Below are 27,738 nucleotides of genomic sequence, written 5' to 3'. Positions count from 1 at the left end.
TATGGTGCCACACTATGATACTGGATGACTATCTAATGTCACTCTACAGTACTTTACCCGTATATTGTGTCATCTATCTTCATGTGCACAGATGTCAGTAAGGTGGAGACATTGTGCGTTGGATATCTCATTTTGAAGCAAATCTCTTCATGTTTTGTAAAGGGCAATTAAATGGAGTCTGACTCTGATGCATCGTGCATCTTCAGGCTAATCTGTTACCTTAACATAGGCGATGATATACTGTGGCATATATCATTACCTGGAATGACATGAATCATATTTCAAAGTTCATATTTCTCGGGCTTCGCTTTTCTCAGCTCGCTGACATTAAGATCCGTCTCAGGTCAATGCGAGCACACGGAGACAAACACGAAGAGACTAAACTTGAAGACGTTATGAAGAAAAATCATCCAGCGGTCTATTTTCTTCATTAATGGATGAAGTGTATTTTGTTATTGATGAGGTTGACATTCACCTCAGTAATGGAGCCTGTGGTGAGTTTGCAAAAGTTGAAAGCAGAGCATGAGCATGCAACTAAGAGTGTTGCTTAAAATCAATGGCATTTGTCCCATCAAGCGGAGCACTTACTGTAACCCCACCCTCTGATGCATGTACGGTCATATACTGTAACATTATGCAAGGAATCCACAAGCAAACATTACTGTGCACATCAGCAGCAGAAGCAAAGAGCACACTGTGCCCCTCGGCTGGCGAATGGACAATAACATTTGACAAAGAGCTGCAATAAATGAGCTGTGAAGGCCGGGCCTCTCACCTGTCAACATGTGACACTTAAAACAGTAATTTGTTCCCCTCGGGGGCTGTACTTTTCAAGGTATTGAATTTCCCTCTGCACCGAGATTATTCAACTATCACCTAGACAAAAAAGCAATACCTTTAAAAAGACAGCTTAATGTCACTCCAGAAACTGCACTTTTGAGCCTGAGCTGCAAATGAAGACACAAATTTGTGCTTTCTCTGTGCTTACACGGGGCCCTAATATGAGAGGATTTGTCAGAGCGTGATAAAGATCTAGCCCAGCGAATAACATTTCATAGCTGTCATCGTCATATGGCTCATAATGCCTTAATCTTTTATGCATATTTTCCCTTAAAACAACATAACGTCCATGAAACAGGCCCTCCTTTGTCGTCGGTGAATGTCAACATCCCTGTTATCCCATCAGTTCCCTCCGCCTGAAACCTTAAACCGCCAAACACCTGTTCTTTTGTGTGAGCTGGCATTTTACAGCAGGGTTTCTCAGACATGCAGGGGAGCCTCTCCCCTCGCTCGCTCTCTCGCTCTCAGCCCTCTCATTTGGTTCGTCTCACTCTCTCTCTCTCTTCCCTTTTACATGTCGTCACCCCCTCTCCCCCCCTCTCTTACACTGCCCCGTTTCCTTTCACTCGCTATTGTCATCTCTCTCTCTCTCTCCCCAGCTCCATTTACCAAATCTCCCCTCTTCTCTTCCCATCTCTTTTAGACCCTTCTCTTCTCTTTCAGTACCCTCTACTAGTTTTCTCTGCCTGTTTTCCTCCCCTCATTTCCTATATCCTCACTCTTACTAATGACTCTCAGGCTGATACTTGACTCCTCTTTCTATCTCTCTGAAGCTTCCTCATCTTCCTCTTTCTCGTAATACCCTCCTCTCTCTCTTTTTTTTTTTACCTCTCTGTACCACTCATATCATCTCATTTATCTCCCCCTCTTTGTTACTGTCTTCCTCTTCTACCCGCTAAACTTGGGAAACAATTTCTCTTTGGAAACTTGGAAACACACTCTTGACTGAAGTATGAAGTATCTTTATGTATCCCTTAATTGCAACCGAGGTGCCCATCACAAATAATAAATAACAGACCCAGATCAAAAGTACACAAATATATGTGAACAGGAGTGTACAAAGAGCAGAAGTGTCCCACCAGAGTTCGGGGTTCACATCCAGACTCCGTCTGTGGTTAGGTTTATGCAACAGAACCACTTTAGTTAAAGTTAGGGGAAGATTGTGGTTTCAGTTGAATGTAAATAAACACGTCATCTCTCAAGTCACTGTGGACTTTTTCTTTATTAAACCAGACCACAATCTCACCCCGAACTTTAACGATGCGCTGAGAGTGCCCAAAGATAAAAACATAACTATAAAACAGTTAAATAATGCTGTAGTCACTGCGAACAGATCAGATATTTTGGCTGAAATCAAATGAAACCTTTCCTTATCATGTTTCAGTAACAGAAAACCTAGTACCCGGGTGGCGTTACGTTTCCTTCAAAACATGTTTGCTGTTCAAATTCAGCCCGGTCTCACCAAACGGCATGTGAGTGGTAATTTGTATGTCATTTTGTGCAATAACAACACTGTTCTTGCTTTTGCCATGTCATTTTACGCTATGTAGTCTGTATTAACTGCAATGTAAATGCATCTGCATTAATATGTAATGCTCAAAGTTAGTGTCGTAGAATACAAAGTGAGAAAGACTGCTTATGGCGGGTGGGAAAGGAGATGGATGTGTCCAACAAACACAGGACTTTTAAGCAGGAGACCGCTGTTCTTGTCCAAAAGTGTTTGCCGGTGACGTTTGTGGAGTGTTTCCCGTAGGTTACGTTGTTTATATATTTTAGTTTTAGTTTTATGTACTTAAACCCAACCATGATGTTTTTTGCTAAACCTAACTAAGTGGCTTTGTTTCCTAAACATAACCGCGACTGATTCACCCCAACGACATGGCGTTAAATGATACGGGTAAAGGTAAAACTGCGTTATCATGACACACGGAATGTCCTTAAAATGTAGTGCTATCTATACGCCTCCCCGTGAGATCAGGTTGTGAAAATTAGTTGTATATAAATGTAATTTCAAGGACACAGGGTTGTACCATGTACACTTGTGTTTCCACTCTGTCCTCACAGCGGGGGGTGGTGGGGATAGCAGCTCCGAGCCGTGCTTGTGGGCAGACTTAAGCAACCTGAGATGATGGCCTCTCTCAAAACAAAGCTGTGTTTTGCGATAAATTGAAACTCTCAGTACTCTTGCAGCTTCTAACTGAATCTCTGTAGTTCGGTTTCTCCCTATATGTGCCCGTCTTGCAAACCAAACATTTCTTGCTTTTACATTAAAAGTTTTCCACTTGCGAACCAGTGGGGGGCTTTTATTGTGAAGCAGCTATAGGAAATGCAATGTGTTCATCACTGAGGTAGTGAAGCTTTGTTAGCAGTGCTGCTAGTCCTCAATTAAAAAACAGGTCTACACAACAATATATGGACAGTGAGGTGTTGGTAGCAACTGCATCTTCTGGAAACCTCCAACATGTGATGATGGTAAACAGCACCTTTAACCTCGCTGTGCTGTGCTGTGGAAAAACACTCAAACAGTGCCGGCATAGCTTGAGTGGTCATGATTGCTCACAGCTCAGCTCATCACAAGTATCCCTACCCATATTGAAAAACACTAATAGTGTCCCTCTGAATCATTTTTTCCCTCTTTCTGGTGATGTTAGAATCACCTTTCTTCATTTCCTTTCTTTCCCTTTCCAGCAATATGCCGATCGTCTCTTTCTCTTTGTGCCTCTCTCTGGCACTCACACTCTATGTCTACCCACTACTCTGTCTTCTACTCTCCAACATCTCTTCTATCCCTGGTTGTATGGAAGATGAGGTAAAAGAAAGAAGAAGAAAAAAACAAAACCTCTAACCCTTCCCTCATCTCCTTTCTTTTTTGAAAGCTCGGCTTTGTGGAGCTGCCGGGAGCAGCTCCAGTGTCTCCAACCGCAGCCAGGGCTCTTTTCATCGGGAGAGGTTTGAAATCTAACTGACCCTATTCATGTACTGCCAGGCCTTTGCTTGTACTCATGCTACATAATACGAGGCAATGCAGCGACTGGGGAATGTGAGTTATTCAGTGAAGGGGGAGACAACAGTAGAAGAGCACAGAGGGAGCTTGGATCAAATCAGGAGGCAATTTACAAAGCTGCATTTTACATGTGGCTCTCTTATTTTTACTTTAAGAAGTGTCATTACCTTGAAGTCATCATTCAGTAAATGTACAATATCGCAGTCTGAAGTTTTTTAGTTTGACTTCACTTCCAATCTGAAGTTTTAAACTGGCACTCCAGAAGTTTTTTTTTCATGCTGGCTACATTTTGCTCAGCAGTCATGCTGCGGTCTTTCTTGCACTGCGCTTCCCAGAGATCCCCTGTCAGTCAAACAGCGTGTCCAACACTGGGATGTCTTTCTCTCTGCTTTTCTCTGCTTTAGAGAAAAAGGAGTTTTCTGTATTGTTGAGATATGACAGTTACAACTGCTCATGCCCCTCATTCTGCTGAATAACTTGCAATCCAAACTAACATGGGAAAGCTTCTCCTGGAAATATGACAAATATTTCATGATTTTAATTGCATTTTTAACCATCCAGAGCACTCCACAATCTAAGGAAGAATCCCGTCTTTTCTTTACTTGCCAACTTCCTCCGTGGTTTCCAGTTTCATGGCAGTATGAGCTGATGTTATGTTGGCGGAGAGACCAGTGCCGGTAATGACACTGAAAAGGCAGGGCTCGTCAAAAATAATGAGCTGCATGGGTTGTTCCTCTTCCACCCATTGTGGCTACAAATATATCAACAGAATTTAATCTGCAAAATGTCAGTTCACCTCTGAGATCCATCAACCTCCAGACAAACACATTCAATCTTCAGATACTGAGAGAAATACACTATGAACTGTGTCGACTATGGATCACTGGTTAACTAAGTTTATCATTTCAGGCCCTATATAATATTCTGATAATATCCCTCGCTGATAGGGTTTAATACATTGAGCTTACAATACAACATATCCTCATACAATGCTTTGGATGATAAGGTAAAGATAAAGTTATTTTTCATTTTTCATGCGTTCTCCTACAAATATCCGCAGCAACACAAGCGATCAGTGCTCCTGCAGGCAGCAACACAACTGCTTGGTTAGGTTTAGGAAAAGATCATGGTTTGAGTTAAAATAAGTACATTTGTTACGTAAAATAACTAGTTTGTTACGTAAATTATGTAGGTGCGTTAGTTAAATATGTAAGTTACATAACAAAGGAAGGTAAAATAAGTCAACGCTGGCTTCTGGTTTCACACAGGACATAAATTACTGGTGAAAGTCCTGTGTTTGTTTGACCCCTCCATCGACCCCGACCTCCCTATGCGGACTCTGTTGCCCTTTATAACATGTCAGCTGACTTCCTTAGTGGTGTGTTGTATACAAATCACAGTGAATTACCTTTCGTAGGTACGGTGAAGGAGAACAACCTGTACAGCAACATACTTTGCAACAATTTACTTATGATATTTTTCTATTTATTTATATCTTGCTGCTTACTGCATCCACATTTTTCTTTCTTTCCAGATAACAAGGAAAGAAAAGTAAACATTTTCACATCCACATCAGGATCACACCCCGAACTATCTAAGCAAAGCATCAATAGTTTTCCCAAAGATCTTACAGTCTGTGCTGCAGTACACAAATCAATATAATCACAGCAACATACTAGCATTAACTTGTAATTTACTCATGTAGCATCATGATTAGTGCAAAGGTTTTGTTTCTCTAACAGACGATTTATAGCTCAACATGCACAGTAGACAGATTTAGTCATCTTGTTTCTTCAGTTTGCAATCTCTACAGACCTTAAATGATTCAGAGGTTTATTTATTTATTTAAAAAGGATCCCCATTAGCTGATACCAATGGCACCAGCTAGTCTTCCTGGGGTCCTGAGTGCTCACAACAGTATGTAAAAGGCTTCTGTGAGCTTTTTGTGGATTTAATTACTGTTGTGTCAGATCAATCAGTTATAGAGAGCAGAAAAACAAACATTTAACATGAAAATGGGGCCGATTATTACTCCAAATGTCAGAGCAATTTCTCCATCTGAATAAAAAACAGTTGCACTGATTGTGTGAAAATAAAAGCTACTTGAACTTGAACTCCTGATCACAGTCGCACCAAAGAGCTGACCGTGATTATGCGTTAATGAACAATCATTCTGTCCTAAATAAAACTGTGGCCTGTATTAACTAGAACATCAAACTCAGCGATGATGTGGCCTTTAAAAACTCACTGATCCCTGTAGGCCTGGCATCTTCAATAAATCCACCTTTACAAGAGAAAATCCCCTTTGTCCACTTTACCTCCACCTGGGTGAAAACATTTAAGGCTTCTCTTGAGACAGAAACAATAGTACTTTCATCCATGTTTGTTTCTGTTTTAGTCTTAATTTGGGTTGACTGAGCACACAGGAATACTCAGATTCACACCTTAATGAACAAAACTTACCTGGACAAAGAAGCCGCTACTTCATATGGTGATATACTCATATTTAGAGCCTCTCAGTAGTGATGTGTTGTTGAGAGACAGTGTATATTAACATTTGTCATCTGCTCACTGGCCAAACTGCAATATACTGTAAGCTTGTCTTTTTTTGAGACTGAACAAAAGACAAGAAGGAGGCAGGTCTGCTTGGTTTGAACAGGGTGAGAGGAAAAGAGTAAACAGTTTCAAAATCAGATGAAGTAAAGAGATAATTAGCCTCCACCTGGGTACATAAAACAATTTAGACGGTTAACTGATGTAACATACGATGACCAACCAGGTATGGGTTCTGTACTCTTTGCTCTAAGACACTTTAAAGTGATATTCCACCCAAATTATGTTAATCTGAGTATGAACTACTCCAATAGGCCTCAATTCAGGTTAATTCCAATGGTGACATGTGTTCATAGTGGACAAGACTAAACATCCATACAAACTTCTCTAACTACTAATAATCGACTTCTTTGTTGTTCTTTAGAGCTTCAATGATTAGTCAAGCTACAGAAAATTCAATTAATCATTCTAATTAATCAGCCTATTTTATTTGTCTTTAATTCTAGGTTTTCCAATGTGAGAATTTCAAAGAATCGTAAACTAATATTTTTGGATTTTGGACTGTTGGTTGGACAATAAACAACATTTGAAGATGCCACTTTAGACTATAGGCATTTTTCTTTATCTTATGATATTTGATGGACCAAATAATCTTAGTTAGTTGCTGCCCTACTGTCTTTTTATATGCTTAGTATTTTTAAAAAAGCTATCGTTTTGTCAAATGTAATCTCAAACCTGTGCTGTTTTTGTGACTGGACCGGTCTCTCTCACCAGCAGGCCACTCTGAGTAGATGTGCAAAATGTGCTTGTGTCAATACAGACGAGCCTAATGGACTGTGTGTTTAGACTCTTCAATGGGACGACACTGGGGCTTTGGCGGGTTATAATGGGAACACCAGTGTGTGAAATATGTTATGCAAAGGAAGCAGGCGAGTGATGTAGCAAAGGGCCACCGTTTGGCACTAAGTCGAGAGAGTCAGCAGTAAAGAGAGGACTAAAGTAAACAAGCCGCTGACATTCAGTGTTGGCCGCCGCACCGCAAGCAAGAGGCGCCTTCCAAAGTTGGCCGAGTGAGCGCTCAGACGCACCGCGGTCACCCAGCAGGAGGAAGACCTCTGAAGAGCTGCGGAGTTGGGAGCTTCACTTGTCGTTTGCAAATATAATAAATTACAGTATGTTTTTTTTGTAAGAGTAGCTAAGTTACAGCAAAATAAATTAGCTCTGGATCTTCTATATTTTATAGAAGAATAAACATGAAGAATAAACTTAGATATCTGGGGAAGCATTTCAACAGAATTGACATTAAGTGTTTATGGATTTATCCAACTATAAAGAAAGCAACCTCAGTCTGTCTGTGTGTCTTTCCGTGTGTCCTTTGCATATCTTGAGAACCGCTCATCCGATCTACTTCACACTTGGCGGGTGTTTTGCTGGGGACCCAAGGGAGTGCTTTGTCAAATTTGGTGCAATTTGGATGCACAAGACGTTCAATATTAATAAACTTTGAATAAACAAGTGGATGGCGCTCCGTTCAGCAGCAGGGGCGGGGCTTCAGGGCTCTGCAGACTGTCCAACATGGCGTCCGCAGCAGGCAGACCTCAGGTCATTAACTGCAGTTCACCTTTGCTGCTGGAAATAATGTTAATACCAAACTCTTCTTCGCTGGCCCGGAGTGAACGAACGATGATCGGTTCTCGATGCTGCAAGCAGCGCTCCGAACGGCCACGCGCATCATACGGGGAAGAGCCTCCGACAATGCTACAAGCAGCAATACCGGGAGCCAAACAATCGTCCTGTTCCAAACAGGCACGCCCTCCGAACGGCCACGCAAACGGGCACTGCACTAGTTATGAAAATTCTAGACATATTCACATAATAGAAACAGCTTAGCTCGAGAGCACCTCCTCCAGGAGTAACATAGACCCTCCGTTTCTTTAATAATAATAATTTTGTATTGTATGAAGAAAAAAGTGAACTTCATTGCCTGTGTCTCGTGTCAATTGATAATGGAAATCATTTGACATAAAAATACAACGCAGTCTCACGGCAGGTCGTGAAATAGTCATGAAATTGAATCTATTTGATTCGTGTACAAATTTCCCTTTTGTTCATGACGCTCATAGCGCCTTTCAATGATGTGTCGACGCACGACTCAATTTCTGCTTCAGTCTTTTCAAAATAAAACTTAGTTAGGTTTAGGACAAGATTGTGGTTTGGGTTAAAATAACACCAGAAGTGCAGTAACTTAAGTACGGAAGTTATGTGACAAATAAATCAGCGTTGTGGTTTCACAAGGGACATGAACAGCGGTCTCCTGGGAGAAAGTGCTATGTTTTTTTACATGGTCAACTTTGAACCATACAGCCACAGAAGTGCATATTCTATTTTTCTTTTCTTTTCATGCAAACACATTACTTTGCCTCTCATTTTTATCAATGTATGTAGCCAATTAAGCCTTGAAGGGAGGATTACATACAGTAAGCGCTGCCCTGTCCTTCTAACATCCGACCCTGATGAATGCAACATGCAATGAGTAACAGGCAAGGAAAGAGGGAATGTGTAAAATCAATACTGCAGGATTTTGAACTTGACATTTAATGTATAATGTATACCCAGTTGGACAGAAAACATCAAACATTATACAAACTTCAAAATCTGGCACTCTTATTATTCAGAAATTCTATGAAAATAAGTAAACTATGTCATGTTGAGTTCTGCGGTCGAGCTTTTATGTGAATTATTATTCGGAGAGCCCATTCATTTGCTGGCCTTGGTTTCCTTTCCACTCTCACAGACAAATGTCAAAAGAAGTCATTGCTTCTGACAGCTGAAATATTAACAGCAAGCGGTGTGGAAGTCTAAAATTATGAATAAAACATAACGTGTCGTGTTTGACAATTCCATCAGCGCTAATAAAACTGTGGGCGTGCTGGGCTTTTGCCAATCATCACACTGACAGCATTAATTGAAATGGCAACATAATTAAAAATCCAATTAATCATGCAGCCCTAATGGACAGAAAAATGGAAAAAACTGCAGATTGACCTTCAAAATGGAATTTGTTCTTTGCTCAAAAAAATCTATATATATAAATATTTTTGGCCTTTCAAATTAATTGGAGAGGTACATTATTTGTGCCCCGAGACAAACATTAATTTGAGGTTGAATGGTTTGTGACCGACCAGCCAATTTAATTATGAACAGTCATTTAAAGATCAGGCCATTACTGTCAGATATAACTGTATGTGATTTGATGCAGGTGATGGCAGAAGAGCTAAAGGATAAATACTGAGAGCAATTTGAGCTAAAAATAGCCACAAGCACAATTTGCCATAAATTACTTCTCATACGAAATCTAATATGTCAACTCTGATTTGTTGAATGTCAAAATGCCCCCCTTTTCTATTTTTAAATATACACAGACAGTATTATTACCCTTAGGTAAAGATATCCAAAGACCTGTAATGACAGCAACAGAACCAGATCATCACAGTGTCCCAGCAACGCTGGTGATACTATTTCTAACATAGATTCCATCCATTTTTAATATCTGGAGAGGATGTACTTTGCCATAATCTCATCATCATCATCACCATCATTTGGGCAGCTGTGACAACCCCTACATTTATCACCGCAAAGTCATATTAAAACGCCTCCCTTTGAATAATAATTGCTACACATAATTTAATTTTCATCATCAAAATCCAGTTTAGCTTCATCAAAAAAAACTGCAGCCATCTCTCAGGGAACATGCAAAACCCTCTTTGCTTTTCAAAAACAAATAAAAGATTAGCGTTTCATCCCCACCAGCAGCGACGCCCGTACTGTGTCGATCCATTTGATCGATCACTAGACGCGTGGGAATAAGCCTAATCCCGTCTCTCCCCCCCCGACATCGACCTCTGGGCCCTGTCATGATCCTGTTTCCAGGATGAGCCTGACTCCTGGGCCGCTGACACACAAACCGTTTGAGCTCAGCGGCACACATCCCAGGAAAAAAACTCATCCGGACACATTCAGCTACAATAGTGTCACGCTCGGCTTGGCTCTGTGAGCACTGTCATGGCCTTTTGAGCACGAAGAGGGGTTTTGGGTGGCAAGGGCTGTGAAATAACAGAAAGAGGGGGGGGTGAAAACACTCGGCGGTGTGTTGACTGTCTGTCTGTCACTCTAAAATGAACCAGTGTGCTGTATGCGATAAGCAGCTGCGATCAACAATAATACTAATCAAAACTACAATGAAGGGGGACAATATTTGTCATTGCTTTATGGATCTCAACACCGATTTGTGATTGCTCCATTGTCTACTTCATTCTGCTGATAGGAGATGAAAACTAGAGTCGAACCTGGAGGCTAAATCTTCGTGCACGTCTGCTGAACTCAAGAATCATCCCTTTTATGTCAAAAAAGCAGACCGCCCCCTTTTTTTCCAGCAGACACTTCAGAAAAGCAAATAATCGGGTCCAGGAATAGCAGCGGTATTGTTGCGTCCCCACGTTTCTCATAAGGGCCCTCCACGCCTCCTGCCCTCCTCCCAGAGTTTCAATCCAAACCTGAATGAGGCCCAAACAAAGAGGAGCTGTCAGTGGTCTACTAGACGCGGTGGATTAAGCCGAGAAATGAAGACCTGTCGTAGACTTCAGCCAAATAGACTCCCTGTATCTAAGCGGCAGTGGCAAGGAGCCACATGTCTTTCACGACGGCCTTTTAATGAGCTCTAATTAAATATCCGTGGGCTCAGCAATTGTCCAGGGGTAAGTGTTGGATCGCTGGCCACCTAAGACCACAATAAGAAGCAACGGGAGAGATAAACTCTCAAGGATAACCTGCTGTAGCCACCCGGTCTTTCATTTGTATGTTATAAACCGATGGTGTCCTGGGAAATAGAGACATTTTGCACCTATACACCTCCATCCTATGATTATACACTGCAATGCTCATTGTAGAGAAAACCAAAGAAAAAACAAAACTGACACCTTTTCATGTCTTATGTAAAGCACTTTGAATTGCCTCGTTTTTGATAGGTACTATACATATAAACTTGCAACTTACCACATTGCTTGGTAACTCATCCAACAGTTGTGAAGACATTTCACTCTGAACCACAAATGTCAACATGCCTTTGAGGCAAGAGGAAAAGTCAGGGGATCACCAAAGTCATTGGGACTCATCCTCTGGGAACTTCATTTTTTTGCCAATCCATCTCGTAGATGTAGCGATATTCATCCCAGAGGATTCATCCATGGATATCTGTACCAAATTTCATGGCAATCCATTCTATAGCTGTTGAGATATTTCTCTAAAAAACAAAAATGTCAACATTAAGGTGGCCCCAGAGGAACATTCACCAATGTAGTAGTGTACCATTCACTGTGCCAGTAACCATGAATGTTTGTACACAATTTCATGGCAATCAATCCAACAGTTGCTGAGATATATGCTGCCTAGCTGTCTGAGGGTAAGTTACACTAAAAATTTCCACCACAGAGTAAAAACTACAGTTCGAAGCTGGTGATGTGCTTTCACTTCTCACACTCAATTTAGTTTAGTGTTGGCACCTGAATTAAGGCGTGAAACTGGAAACTCGTGTGTTTGGGCATGTGTGTTGTTCCTCCTAAACTAATTTTGCACATAGAACCCTGGGAAGGATCAAGTTGTACTCTCAGAGTAACGGGGAAACAAAGGCCAGCTCTAATGTCTTTTTCTGCTCATTCTCTTTAATGCTGGAACTCTTCCTCCCACTGAAATTTTGTGGGAGGAAGAATATCTGCATTACAGTCAAAGTGAAGGCCATGAAAAAGCCTTGCTCTGCAGCTTCCGATTCATCATTTTGTGTCACATTCCTGTGCACGGTCCGTGTGAACACCTTCCAGCGAGTGCGATTCCTTCCACCTGGCTGTGTTTTATTCATGGGTGCCTCTCTCTGCACCATTAAGCAGCAGAGGTACCTCTGCTCCAGGAGGATGCGTAGCGTGTGGAACACTTACAAAGGAGGTGATCACATATCTAAAATATAGATTTCAAACTTTGGGAAGAGCTGGAGTAGCATCAGAAGAGTAAAAAGTACTATCATTTACAAGATACATTGTTCCCTAATAAAATGTGTTTCTGACTAAATTTAGACCAATATCTCAACTTCAGTTTGAAGACTACAGCTCAAATGAAAAGCCTGCGTTATAAACTTGTGGCATGGAGTTTGACTTTTGTGAAGGGTGAACATCTTGATCAATATGCATTATGGCAAGTGTAGGATCCAGTTATTGACCAATAAAAGTCAGAATATGTCGGTCTCTGATGCATTGAGTTTGACCATTCTTTTTTAAATCTGTCATTTTTCAAGTTTTCAACTCCATTTTTTAATAATTAAAAGGTGTGGTGTGTAGGATTTGGCGCCATCTAGCAGTGAGGTTGCAGATTGCAACCAACTGAAACTTCTTTTTAGTTTCACATGATACCAGTATCTTTACTCTACCTGTAAAAGCCCACTACAACCAATTGTTTGCTTTAAAGAAATTAGTTGTTTAAATGAATTTGCGTTAAAAGCGTTATCCCTGTCAAAAGGGAACATGCCAGTAATTGGCAGCTAGAAATGACGCTCAATGTAAAACTGTAACTGCAAAGCATTTTTGCGACATGCAATAATATTTCCTTCCCCTTCTATTACATCTTGCCTTTTCCACAGAGCTGCAATCTAAAACTACTTAACCACACAAAAAAAAGTTCTCTTGGTCCAGCCAGGGAGGTAAATCAGCCAATGAGATTATTTCTGCTTGAGCAGCTGAGAAATGTTCCTAATTCTGAACCTCACCAAACAAGCATTTGGCTAAGATAATGTGGCTTTCACTGCCTCCTTTTCCTATGAATCTCTCTCTAAGTGCTTGTATAACTGGAGTTATATTTCTGTTAATGTTTTGCCATTTAAATCAACTTGTTTACGGAATGTTTTGATTCCTTCAGCTGATATGTGGAGGAGGGAGAGCGTGAGAGAGAAGAGACTAATGTGAGAGGAAAAGAGAAGAGGGATACAAGGGAGAGACAGAGAGAGACACAAAGAGAAAAAGACGCCTGCACAACTTGTCTGAACTGAAGATCTGTCTCATGACTTAAACATTCTGGGGGATAAAATGTGCCCACACTGCAGGGATTCTTTTCCCAGAAAAACTTGCAGCTTCAGCAGTGTGAGAGGCACGCATCAATGGAGTATTGTATCAGTGCGTTGTGATCATATTGCACTGCCTCATGGTCGGTATAAAGCTGCAGTGATCACACAGAGGAATTATGGAAAAAAAGTGGTAAAACAATACCTTTGCGTCGCAGAAACAGCATAGTGATGGGATATAATGAGCCACTAGAATATGCTCTGAAATGAAAAACATCAGCAGGTAACTTCTCTTACAGAAAGAGGCTTTAGTATCAGAATGGCATCTCCTACTATACAACTTCTACATTGCTAAATGTCTTATACTCCCCTTGTCAACAAACACATCAAGTAAAATACCTCAAATATCAAGAGTACCTCATACTGTAGCACATACCGATGTCATGGTATGCAGGGATGTATTACAGTACACACACTAGATCATTGTTTACCCCTCCGGATATACATAATCAAATATCCTCCAAAATACACCAGTAGTGGTCTGACTTGTAAAGCTATTGTCTTTTTAATGACTCCAGATATCCAAATGTCCTGCCCAAGAATCAAAGCTGGAACCAAAATACTAGTATATATTCTTAACAGCATTTTACAAAGTCAATGCACAGATGGGTAACAAGACTGGTGTTTGTTTGACTTGGACTTTCTCGCTTGTTATACTCGTTATTATACCGCGTAACTTTCATTAATAGTCGCTCCATACACTACGTCACCTGCTCTGAATGTCGGTCATTGTACTATGTCACTTTCTATTATTTGTAACGTATTTGTGATATGTCAAAGATAAATGTAATCCGCAACAAATATGTTTAACTCCAAACGTAATTGAAGATGCAGTTAAGTTGTATGGGAATGTCATTTTGTAGGAGACGGGGCTAGTCACCCAGGAGACCAGTGTTCGTTTCCCGTGCAAAACCAAAATGAACATACTCACTTTAACCAAACATGTTAACCCTTTTATTAAACCTAACCAAGTAGTTTTGTTGCCTAAACCTAAACGAAAGGGAGAATGCAGCTTTGAAACGCCAAAAGCGCCACAAGCAGTGATATACACGTATCTACAAATGTTGATATGAAACATATTTTGGTTGAAAAACGTCAAGATTCAACATGTCCGGGATTTGCAGAAATGTACAATGCCAACGTTTTAATCTGGCGACTGGGTTGAATATTTGCTACATCTCCCATTCACTTCAATTGAACCCTGCTTGAAGGACGAATCCAAGTATGCATTGGTGAATGGAGAATCTACATTAATATAAATTAAAATACAAAACATTATTATAAAAAATAGAGCTCCAAGCTAACTTTAAATGCCCAGTCCATTCAGTCAATAAGCAGCACAGAAATCAACCGTATCTAATGAATTCTGCTGCGATGGAAAAGCTGCATGTTTAGAAATGCAATCAGCTGTTCTCAGCTGTTGAGATGAGGACCTGCAGAATGGCTGCCAGAGGCGGCCTGCCACGCTTTACATTAAATATACACCAAACAGCTACATGGTCAGCACCGCTAAGAGACTCTATGTGTGCTTCTGGGCATTTAAACATCATCATGTGTCATTTATCTCAAGGTTCAAATATATATTTATTTTTAACTTATTGTAATTTGTCCAAATGTGCAACTGATTATAATATAAAAAATCAACACTGCAGGCAAACAAGCAACAAGGTTTTTTATAGTCACCATGTAAACTACGCAGATCATATCAACATCATTATGACTTTGTGTCCATCGATCAATAATAACCTTCCTCTCTCTCATCACAGGAAGAAGAAACCCACAAACTCAACAAGTGTAGATGTGAAAATCATAATCATGATTTGACCTCTCGCCCTGATTGACCATGACTTTTCTTTTTGTATCTGAGTGAGGTGGGAGGCTGTACTGTATCTATAACCAGACTGGGAGAGTAAGTCACAGGGTCCATTGCTGCTGCTGTTGCTAACACTCGACAAAAAACTGGAATGCAGTGAAGGTCAGATTCCATTAGAGAAGTGTTATACAACCCGGGGTGGGTGGGAGGCCACAGAGGAGGGCTTTCACTCGCTTGCCTTGCTGACTTCAGAAGCACCACAAATTCCTCCGGGGTATTTATCTGTAGCCAGGTGATTTCCAGCCCTGACCATCGTCAGAGTGAGCCACGAGGGGAAAGGAAGGCAAGGTAGGAAAGGGAAGGAGGAGAGAAGAAGAAGAAGAGTGTATCTGAACCCAGGTGATCATCAGTTTAAACAATTACTGAAATAAAAGGAAAGGAAAGGATAGTGGTTACTGTATCTGTATCCAGGGGATTTACAGGTGAGGCCATCCTCAGTGTCAGACTGAGTCAAGAAGGAGAGGAAAGGAAAGGAAAAGGAAGAGTGCAATAAGGTGATTTGAACAATGAGGAGAAGGAAAGGAAAGGAAAGAAGAGATTGGAGATGGAGAGGAATTTTTGAAAGGAACAAATACAGAAAGGCTAGTGCTTATCTGTATCCAGGTGATTTACAGGTTTTGCTGTCTTCAGATTGAATTGAAGAGGGAAAGCAATTAAAATGTCCTTAGTTTTGCAGCCTCATGTTCAGCCTTGAAGAGGAGAGGAGATGAAAAGAGAGGACAGCAAAGGAAAGGAATGAAAGGAGAGAGTAGGAGAATAATAGAGCAGAGGAAAGGTTAGTGCTTATCTTTATGAAGGGGATTTCCAGGTTTAGCCATCTTCTGACTGAACCGGGAAGTGCAGGGAAGGAGAGGATGGAGGAAGAGAGGGATAGGAGAAGAAAGAGAATGGAAAGAAAGGAAGGATGGAGGCGAGGAAAGAAAATCTGCTCCCAGGTGATCCTTGTTTTGTAAAATGAGGAAAAGGAAAGGAAAGAGAATAGTTCATCTTTATCCAGATCATACATAAGCTTGGACATTCTAAGGAGGAGGTGAAGGAAAAGAGAAAGGAGAGAGGAAATAAAAAAAAAAAGATAGGTTACTGTTTAGTGTACATGTATCCAGGTGACTCACATGAAACCATCTTCAGATTGAGACAGGAAGGAAGGGAAAGGAAGAGTGCATCTGCACTCGGGTGATCCTTGGTTTGAACAAAGAGGAGAAGGGAAGTAAAGGAAGGAAGGAAGGGAGATGGAGAGGAATTAAAGAAAGGAAAGGAATACGGAAAGGTTAGTGTTTGTCTGTCTGATTTACAGGTTCTGCTGTCTTTAATGTGTGCTGTCAAAGAAAGGTCCGTTGCAGGTTTTGTCATCCATACTAAGAAGGAAAGGAAAGGAAAAGAAATGGCCATTTTTGTGCAATATACGCCCAATAATAAACCAGAATGTCTTTTAACTCGATCATACCCCATCAACCCAACCCCCACCACACAACACACCCTCTCTCTCTCTCTCTCATACACACATTCACACACATCCTCACACTCTATATCAGGCATTTGTGCTGTCCTTGTGACAGAGGATACAATGCTATCTCTGATGCCTAATCCACAGCAGCATGGGGATACTGGAAGGCTCATGACACAAATTGAACATTTCAACATGGTGTGCAGGAGTGCACGGTCCAGACTTACCCTATCAGAAATCTAAATGACGTGTCCTTTGTGCCAATTCCAGTGTGCGTTGAGGAAATGGAACACGGGATTGTGGGAGACATCTATTTTATGTTTTAAACCCTTCAATAAAACTCTCACTTCTTTTATCCCCCTCCACCACCAGCAGCACCTCCGTGATAACAAAGGAGGTTCTCTGTTTGTGCCTTCAGTTTGATGCATTGAGACATTAGCATTTAGATAACCCCTCTGAATATAGGATGTGAGGGAATTGAAAACAGGAACCGAATAAATACTGTGAATAATCAGAAGTTACATTTTGAATTAACGCAAGTTTGTCTTTTATCCTTCAAAATAAGAAAAAGGACGGTAACAACTGGAACATCTGGTTTGTTTTGCTCACGTGGTGCTCTCCTTTCAGACTGGAGATACAAAACAAAACTGAGAAGACATTTTTAAATGATGGCTTGGGCTATATTGATTTAGTGGATTCATTTTCACTTTAATTAAATCACAATTGATATGCAGTCATACTGCACAGTAAGTCATTTTTTCCTCCTTTTGACAGATATAACATCCAGTCAAAGGACTTTCATAAAAGTAAATTATTACAGTTATGTAAAAAAAACACCCCTGTCTCCTAAAATTATGTTCTTATTCAATGTTTTGCAAGAAATGCTGCCCAGACTTCATTTTTTAATCAAAGAAACTGCCACTGAATGTCGGCTTTGTCTCAATAGCCCTATACAAATAAACTGCATTCTCAATTATGTTTGGAAAGAAACGTATTTCTTCACGGATTACGTTTGTCTTTGATGTATCAAAAATATGTTTGTAAGTCCACGGATGGCTGCAGCAAGTGACGTAATACAACGAGCGACATGTATAACGGGTGACGTATCAAACGACCGTTAATGAAAGTTATGTGGAATAACAATGTTCCTGAAAATTACATAGTAAGAAGTCCATTACGAGCGGGCGGGAGGTGTGGTGGATGGGTCAAACAAACACCGGACTTTCTGCTAGGAGATCGCTGTTCGTGTCCTGTGAGAAACAGTCATTTTTAGCCAAACCACTATGTTTTTTCACTAAACCTAACCTAGTAGTTTTGTTGCCTAAACCTAACTAAGTAGTGTTGTTGCATTTTTTTTTTTATTTTTTTTTTCAATTTACAACGTTAACCATGTGTTTAAAACTGGTTTGAAAATTCGACCGTAATCCAGGAGTTTCCTTCAAAACGTAATTGAGAATGCAGTTTAGTTGTATGGAAATGTAATTTTGCATTAGGCAGGATTTCTGAATCTATCTGCAAACTGTCATCGTATTTCATTTGTTTTTCCCAAGTTTCCATTTTACATTTTGGAAAAATGCTTTCATGCAGATAGTTAGAAGAGAAGAATGATACATCTCTGATGAGTGGTATCAATTTTCTCATCTAACACTCAACAAGAAAGCGAATGAGCGTCTTTCCCAAAATGTCAAACTATTCCTATAAGGTTAGCCAAAGATCTATGGTTTTGGCTAAATATCAAGTCTTTGTTGACTTTTTCAAAAATATTAAACCAAAACTACAATTTTCTCCTAACCTTAACCATGTGCTGTAGCCTGAACCTAACAACATGAGGGACAACATGAGGCCCCGCTCTCAACCAAACCATCCATTCGCCCTCCTCCTTATGACTTCTGGGCAGTTCAGGAATGTCACATTACGCTATGCTGAAAATTGCCACTGATTGCAAACCCAACCGCGATTACATTTCCTACGAGACATTTTTGGCAAATCAAATTACCGAATGTATTTTGCAGGTCAGGTTTGGTTTAAAGGAACATTTTTGATACAGTAGGAACACAGTTATTTTTCATCAGCAACTGAATGTCAAATCATTTGTAAATCAGTACTATTATTATTCAATCAAATGAACCCAAACTTGGGTCACCATTTTAAAGCTCATATTGTTCCTGGTAGTTTTTCCTCACAGTCCTGTTCCCCAGAGTATCTGTTAGCTTTGCCCGATTCAAATTGATCATTTAAAGAAATGATCGACTCTGGGAAAAAGTGAGATAGAAAGCTAATGGTCATCATACTAGAGGACAATTTTGTCCAGTAAAATCCTGTCATTCATAAACGCCAAAGTGTCTGAAAATGGTTAATATGCAAACCAATTGGCCCGGTGATCTCATGGTCCTCTGAGTTCTGCCCTGATTCATCACTCATGATTCTTCCCCTGTGCTCATATATTATCTTCACATCCAGGCCTTTTATTTGATTTGAGTTGCCAATCAGAGTGTGATGAAAATGTCTGGAACCTCACTGAGACCAATCTGAGCTTCGTCTTCATGCTTGAGAAAGACACGGACAAAATATTCTCTTAAAGGGGCATTCCTCTTATGTTGGCTTTCAGGATGTTATTCTGCAAAAGTAGACTTAGGGTGCTTTCACATCTGTAGTTGGGTTCATTTGGTCCGGACCAAGGGGAAAAAATTATAAATTGTTGCATTATAGTTCTGGTCCGGTTCCTGTTCACACTGACTTTTACAAATGAACCAAGAGGAATAAAAATGAAGTTATAGAGACTGACAGGTAACTCACTGATTGTCGTCCTGCATCATCAGGACCCATGTGGGGAAATCAAAGTTTATGCAGCACTTTAAAGCTCCCAGATGACCGGTACAAGCACACAGTCCGAACGTCGGGGAGTGCACGGACACACACATGATCGGCATACTGTGGGATCGCTGTCACACACTTTTTAATGGAGTTAATGAACTGACAAAGTATATGTGGTCCGATAACAGCACAGCAATTTTAACAGCTTTTGACCTAATAAAGCTTCAGTGGGCAGAATTTCTTTGGCATCATTGGGCAAAAAATCCATAATAACCTTTCAGCATATTGTAATTCAAGTGCTCTGAGAGATAACTACACTTCTGCACCTCCTCATGGCTCTGTTTTCAGGCTTTAAAAAATGACGGAAGACTTTAGCCAATCACAGGTCATTTCAGAGAGAGACAGCGTTCCTATTGGCTGTGCTCCGGCTGGCGGGCGGTGCTTGGTATTTCCTCGATAAATCTCAACATAGCTGCCGAGTCACAAACTTTCTCATTTTACAGATAAACAGTACACTACAAGATGTCTCTGAAAACATTTGAGGTGAGAAATTTGCATTACAGTTACATATTCATATTTGATCAGCGCTGCCTGACCGTTTGATCAGAGTTCGCGCGTTATTGACAGCCGGCTATCATAGATGGCAGTTGGCTGGCAGACTCCAGATCAGCTCTGATCCTGCAGATGCCATTAGGAGCACCGGAGGACACCGAAGGACACAAAGGCACATTTTTTCAGATTACCTGTCTCATCCACTACTGTCAGAATATTGTGACCGTTTTATAAAAATAACTTATTTTAATCGTATTTGCTCCACTTCTACCGACTGCAGGTTTAAACACAAATTGCTTCCTGAACAGATTTCATGATCAGCTGGTGGATTTATTAGTAGTTTAAGCGTTTGAAATCATGCTAAAATCACATATCAGCTATCATAGAATCCTTTGGCTGGTTCGTTTACTTTCACACCACAAACAAACCGCACCAGAGTCCTTTTCAGGCGATCTCTGTTCGGTTGTTTGTTCCGCACCAGGGTTCCATTGACAACTTTCACACCAGCCCAAATGAACTGTGCTAACCGGGCAAACGGACCTGAGTCATTTTTTTTAACTGAACCAAACAGGTAGGTGTGAAAGCACCCTTAAAGTATCTTCCAACAAGGTCCCATTGTTTTTACTTGAAAATAACACAAAAAATGGCATGTCCCTGGAGTTATGTTTGATTAAATCTGAACCAAATTTTGGTGAAATCTTTTCTTTTGATCTCATTGTGCATTTTCTATTCCAAAACAAAATTCACATTTCATCCGAGCTGTGGAGAGAAAGGGAAGTGTTGGTGCTGCAGGGAGACCCCGAGGCAATCAGTATTCCAGTCACCTGCTGCACAACATAAAGAGCATGCTAGCAAGCTGTGGACAAAGACTACCCAACACACAGCCCACCAATGCATACGGAGCCACACACACACACACACACATAAACACAATCAACCACACACATGCTTTCAAAAAGCTTCATTGAAATAAATTGCAGCCTCTCCGGCAAGCTGCACCTACAGCAGTTTCTTGGCTTCAGCAGCCGGCGGGGGGTTGAAGGGGGCAGAGAGCCAGCAACAGATGATTAAAGCTTGACAAAAGGTTAGGAGACGTGACAACACGGCTGCAAGTCAATCAGCAGGGCGCAATATGAGCACCTTTCCCAGATTCCAGGTAATGGAGAAGAGGAGAGGGGGAGGACTGGAGGGATAATGGAGTGATGTTGCACAACACGATCAACTTTCAAGATCCCTTTGAAGTCCAGAGTCAAAATTTACTCCCCCAGAAAAAAAAACGAGCATTCTCGCTGGACAACATCGGTGATTAAATGGTATTAGAGGGTTTTCCCCCTCGAGCACTTGAATAACAACAGGTCAAATCAAGCATTTGCAATGAATAAACCTGTCTGTGTAAAAAGAAAAACCTCCCGAGATTTGGAGGGCCTGTAGCGATGGCAGGTGGTAGTTAACATTTCAAAGTGTAAGCCCTCCTGAATTCCTATGATAATTTTCTTTTTTTGAAAGGGAACAGGAGTGGAAAATAAACAAAAAAAAAAGAAGAGCAGATAGACAAAGACTTCACCTGAATGGAAGGTATTTGTTGTGGTGACGGAGGGAGGGAAGGAAGGAGGAGCTCGGAGGAAGAAGAATTTCTGAGCTGTCACATGCTACGTTAGGGTGCAAAAACAGCTCACTGTGTTATCACAAGGGCATTTTGTCATTGACGCATCCACTGCTGCTAGATTTATAGTGGTTGAGTCGAGAGCGAGCTATTACCATTGATAACTGATGGCCTGTAGGTGTGTGTGTGTGTGTGTGCATGTGGGCGAAACTGGGATGGTGAATATGTCACTGAGTGTATTCATACATGTGTGTGTGTGCTCATGTTCATGCATGTATATTAACTGTATGTCAGTGTGGCTGCCTCCACCCTCCCCCATCCCTGCCTGTCAGTGGTGTGGGCCTCTGATTGGGGGCCCTGGGCTCAGTCGCCACGGAAACTGCACCAAAGCAAACAAAGGGGTGGAACGGAGCCGAGGGAATACGGTGACACAAAGGGGCTACCTAGCACAGTGGAAGATTTCAGGAGAGGCTCACACAAAGCCGATGCCGGCGCTAAGTAGACGTCGCTTGTTGTGCCTCTCATTAACGACAACGCCGCCGCCGCGTCATAACACTCAGAGCTGAAATCTGATGTTTGCTGCCGTGCACAAGCCTCGAGATTTCAAATTAATTCCCTGTCTTTCTCTCTTCCCCGCTTTGGAATTGCTTTATTAACATATGCAAATGACAACGTTGGAGACGTGATTAGTCAAATTGCACGAGTTTTTCTGTGATTTTCCATGCAGGGCGTAAATGGAGCCGCTGCAAAAGTAATTTCAATCCATCCTCTGCTTATCGCTGTGCATTTTGTCAATCAAACTGCGGCGGCTGACTATAAACTGATAAAGCTTTGATACCGCCTTAATTCCCATTGAAGCTCCGGTAGCAAGCGGCATTAGAAGATGAATTCACACCAGCCATAACAATAACAACAAAACAATAAGGTTATTAAGATTAGCTCTTGTCAATAAACATTAAACCGATTATGGCAAATTAAACTCCAGAAGGCTAGAATAATATAAAATCCAATAATGAGACTAAGAAGAAGGTTTTAAATATTCAAATCATCCAATATTTCCTGAACCAAAGGGCCGCAATGCTGTCTGATGAGAAATAAAAGCAGACATACAGGAAGCCATTGTGCTAAAGCAGGGGATTACATTTTGTTAGAGGCCTGTGGTTGGTCCTGTCCACTGAGACTCATTAAGAATGGCCTTGACATTAAGGGCCCTCTCTCTTTCAACCTGTTTGCGGCCATGATGCTGAGATCAAACGGAGTGCTATAGGTGAGGGCACTCTCAATGGCCTAAAGCTGGTCATTCATCCTTTTTAAAGACAGGAAATCAGGCTAAATGGAGGCCCGGCTCCTCCTTCTCCCCGCTAAAGAGGCTTCAGAAGCTGCAGAGTTTTTGCAGAAAAGAATTTCAAGTGGCCATGGGCCTTTGAGGGGGAGTGCAGAACCAATAAAACCCAGGATTACTTGTGTCAAAGAAACACACCTGCATTTCATACATTGTCAGGGCCTTTTCCTAATCGCTAACTGCAGGCAGGCTGAAATGAAATGCCTCTTTTCCAGGAGAAACCCAAAACAACGTTGCTTTAGAATATATTTTTCTCACATGTTTTTACTTGTCTAGTAGGCCTATGCATTTTCCAGTGTTTATGCCTGTGTGGTTGAAATACCACAGCTGGAATAAAGGCCTTTTGTTCGACTGAGCTGACACTTCTTTGACTTTTCAGACCTAGAAGTCAGTGTGCTGTGGTTTTCATCTTGTGCTTCCATTCCTCCCTGCACATGAAGGAACTTTTACTTCTACAAATAACAAGCCAACCAGTGTTTTACAGCTACATTGTGTTGCCAGTAGTTACATGAACGGGTCAGTTGAATGTATAGGGAATACAGTTGAATTTGGAGAACTGTGTCACACAGAGATATAGTCGGTGTTGTGGAAATTAAACTAGTGTTTGTCCAATATGAGTTGTTGCAACCAGTGCAGATGTTTATAGACTAAGGCCACTCAATGCACATCTCTATAGTCTATCAGTTTTAATATCTGTAAATTTGACTCCTGTCATGCCACAGATCTTATTCAGCGTATTCAGACAGAATGCAAAGTGAAATTTAATGAAAATTGAAAGCAAAGCACACATCAATAATGCAATCTGAAGTCCACATGTGTTTTTGAGCTTTCATACTCCAAACACACCAACCAGTGTGTACAAGTCAGTGTGTACAAGTCAGTGTGCCAGCTACATTGGCTGTTTGAGGACAAATAAACACTGCAAAAGACGACTGACTGCAAAAACACTCCTGTGATCAAATTTGCGTTCACAAAGCAAGATGGTAATTTGCCTCACTCTTAATCTGAATGATCTTTTAGAGTTAATAACCTGACCCGCCAGTCGGTTTGTCACACAGAACCATCTGAGAAGCCGTCATTGGAAATGGTTTGGAAAAAGGCATTTACTTTAAAAAAATACTTGGCAGACGATTTGATGTACCATATGTCAACCAAAGCCAGTCAGGAGAAGAGCGAAAACATCTTCTCCATCGAGATAAGCCTTCAGTGCCGTTCTTTGCTCTTCTTTCAATGAAGAAATACTCTCCAGTTCTGATATAACTGATGCTATTGCAGCAACTACACTAACCTCTTCAGGAGCCGCCATTGTTGTTTGGAACCAACAGTCGCCTCTCGGTGTAGCGTCACACACATCTAAACCATGTCCATAGCTGACAGGACTGATTGGCTGAGTTCGTACCACTGTGGTTCAGACACATATACTGTAGATTCTCACGTGATCTTGTGATATCGTGAGAATCCAGCTGCTGTGCGAGGCAACATAATTCAACCCCGTCATGGAGATCCACTGAAATTGCAGCTGAACCATCACGTTAGACCTCATTATGCTATACCTTTTGTATAAAATGTTCAAAAAGACCTGCTTATAAACAATATTTCCATTTGATGGAATTGTGAAGCAACAAAAAACAGTGAGCCTTTGGTTTGAATATTTCCCTTTGTCTAAACATCATATACAGATAACGTATGAACGGATAAAACAAGATGTATAGTGATAAGACAAGGCGCTCTCAACAACCTAAAAACAAATTTTAAAACTGCATGAGAAGGGGTTAAAACAATCTACTAAAAACCAGGATGATGATCATAGTTAGATCAATTCTCGCATGCCAGTGTGGAAATATACAAAATATTGAAGCAAAAATAATTCTGGTTAAAGACAATCATTGATCCACTCTATACTTATCAGTGCACAATGACAGGCCAGCGAGACATCTTAATGAAAGGGCATGAATGGCCTCATTTTAGGATTAAAATGACGCCTAATAATAGCAGTTCTGGAGTTACAACCTTACAGAGAAACACAGAGCAGTATCAGTATCCAGTATCTGGCCTCAGGGCTCGACATTAAGAGTTGCTGCACAGCCCTCATCGCTCCGTCACCCTCACTCTCTCCCTCTATCTCACTCTCCTTCTCTCTCTCTGTCCGAGACAGATGTGTGATTGATACCCGCGGTGCTGGGTGATATGCTGTTTCTAATTTTAGCCTCGCTCACTTGGGGACTCTCCCAGCAACAGGTAAATTGGACGCCGAAGCCAGAGTCCATCTGTACTGTAAATAGGCAGTGATAAATTATTTTCCATGGCAGCCATGTAGATATGAATGATGTAGCATGTGCTGCTCACCGAGTGGCACACACAATCTATAAACGCACAGTATTTACAGTGTACTTGTGTACACGCTTCTGCACATGCTCAAAGATATTTAAGTTTTTTTCCCCCCTGTGGCATTTCAGTGTTATTGTGCGCAGTAAGTGGAACCAGGTGAAGGTAGTATTTCTTGCGGTGATTAGCAGAGAATGATATATCAGTCATAAAGAACATTTCTTGGAAGCAGAAATGATCCTGAATGGAGCACGTAACATTAGCCTGATGACCACATAACATTAGCCTGATGCTCTGTGCAATGGGAGGAGATAAAAGAAAAGAAAGCTTCTGCCATTAAGCCTTGTTAACGATAAAAACACAGTCATGGAGACATATCAAGGTTATTCAGAATCAATTATTATTATTATTGAAAATAGTTCCATCTCTGTCAGTCAAACTTGCCGGTCCACTGAAATTTAACTCCAAAGGCTGGTTAATAGGGATTGGCAGATCGATACTCACAAGCTACTCATTTGGTATCAATTCTTTTAAAAACTATTGAAAATAAAATTATAAAAAAAAAAAAATACATATATGGGTGGCTGCATCACTTGCAAAAGTTTTCACCACTTTTGTATAAGGTTTGTGCCAAAACAGCCCCGACATATTTAGCTAGCTCGTGTCACATGGAAACTGTGGAAACCAATGTGACATCAGAACCTAGCGCACAGTCGCACACTTCCACATCAAACATGTGAGAGAGTGCCACACAGCAGCAACACGAGTAACCTCTTCAAACATTTAAAAACATCACATCCAGTTATAATAAAAGTTATAAGGAAAGCCTCCTTGTAACTTTTGTATTATTTCATCATTGTATTTCAGTAAAATATTGGACTATTTCTTTTACAGTTAGCGGCACAAACATTTTTATTTAATTGTACTCATATTTGCTTTTGTAACATATTTGTTATTAATGGCCGGTATGCGTCATGTGATTTGTCTTTGAGTGTAATGATTTTTTTTTTTTCTTCGAAAAATTAACATTATTTTGAAAAATCACACACCCATTTAAAGACTTTTATACACCGGAGAATGATGAATAAATGTCATGAAAATGTGAAATACTCGTCTGTGAATATTACGCATCAAAACTATTCATACCAGCAAATTTACAACAGTTTTACAATAAAAGGTTTGGTTTAATTAGATTTGTGCAGGCAGAGGACCAACTACCGGGAGAGCACCCAGAGAGAGACCCAGAGAGAGACCCAGAGAAGCGTCTGGCAGTCTGTCTGAGGTAAATTGTTGTACAGTCTAAACTACTGTAAGCTATTCTGGTAAACAGATACACAGTGTATTTGTCTAGGGCTTTTTATTGTGGAAGGTAAGAATGGAAGGAGGTGGATGTGGTAGCCTATAGGCGCTGCCTTTGTCAATTGGGTTGAATGAATAATACAGTTTTCGCGGGGCGAAAGCTCAGAAAAATCGACCTTGTTTAATATTCATGTACAAAAACAACAGTTTGAAAAAATATATTGACGTGCAAATAAATAAAGGGCTTAAGAAATGATCAGTTAAAATTGTAACTGTATAGCATCGATTTAAATCTATCCTAATGCATTCACCCCAACCAGTGAGATTATTTTTTCCTCCAGCAGTGCTCAAACATTAGCATAAAGCAACAGAAGCTTCAGTCAATGAGAAATTTGATCACAGCATCACTCGATGGCATTGGCTCAATAGTGAATTGCACTCGAGTAACACCTGCAGCATGGTCAATGCAGCCTTTGAGCTTTTAGCTTTCTGCACTGAAGTATACAATCAATTACAAGGATTTATTATTTGACATTCTATATTGACTGCAGTGAGGTTTTCAGTATGAATGAAGCATTGCCCTCTTATAACACGTAAAATATTCATATCTGTAAAACATTGCCTGCAGAGAGAGACAACCTCAAATCACAGGGACGCGGAGTGGTACCTCCCTCTCTTTTTCACACTTCACTATCTAAAAATGTAATTTTCTTATTAGAGAATAGACTATTTTGTTTTTTGTTCATGCCACACAGCTAGAAGGAAACTGGGTCATTTTAATCATTTGAATCTGTAACCAGGCCAGCAATCTACCAGGTACATGTAGGTCAGAGTCCATCTTGGCTCCCGTGTGGTTTCTGACCGCAGCTTTCCCTCGACTGTCACTCGTGATTAATCTGCTAATGTCCGCATGCAAATTCTCCAAATAGG

General features: G+C 40.8%; 1 protein-coding gene across 1 annotated transcript in view; it reads left to right on the top strand.

Moving 5' to 3' along the window:
• The window catches only part of fgfbp1a (fibroblast growth factor binding protein 1a), a 303,976-nt gene extending 277,116 nt beyond the window's left edge, over window positions 1–26,860 (top strand). Inside the window, exon 2 of the transcript XR_012595627.1 lies at window positions 26,848–26,860. The gene's annotated coding sequence lies outside the window, so the exon portion shown is untranslated. The remainder of the gene's footprint in view (window positions 1–26,847) is intronic.
• The last annotated feature ends 878 nt before the right edge of the window (window positions 26,861–27,738 follow it).

Source organism: Sebastes fasciatus, chromosome 10 (assembly GCF_043250625.1).
Source record: "Sebastes fasciatus isolate fSebFas1 chromosome 10, fSebFas1.pri, whole genome shotgun sequence".
Taxonomy (NCBI): domain Eukaryota; kingdom Metazoa; phylum Chordata; class Actinopteri; order Perciformes; family Sebastidae; genus Sebastes; species Sebastes fasciatus.
This window is presented reverse-complemented; position numbering and strand designations above follow the sequence as displayed.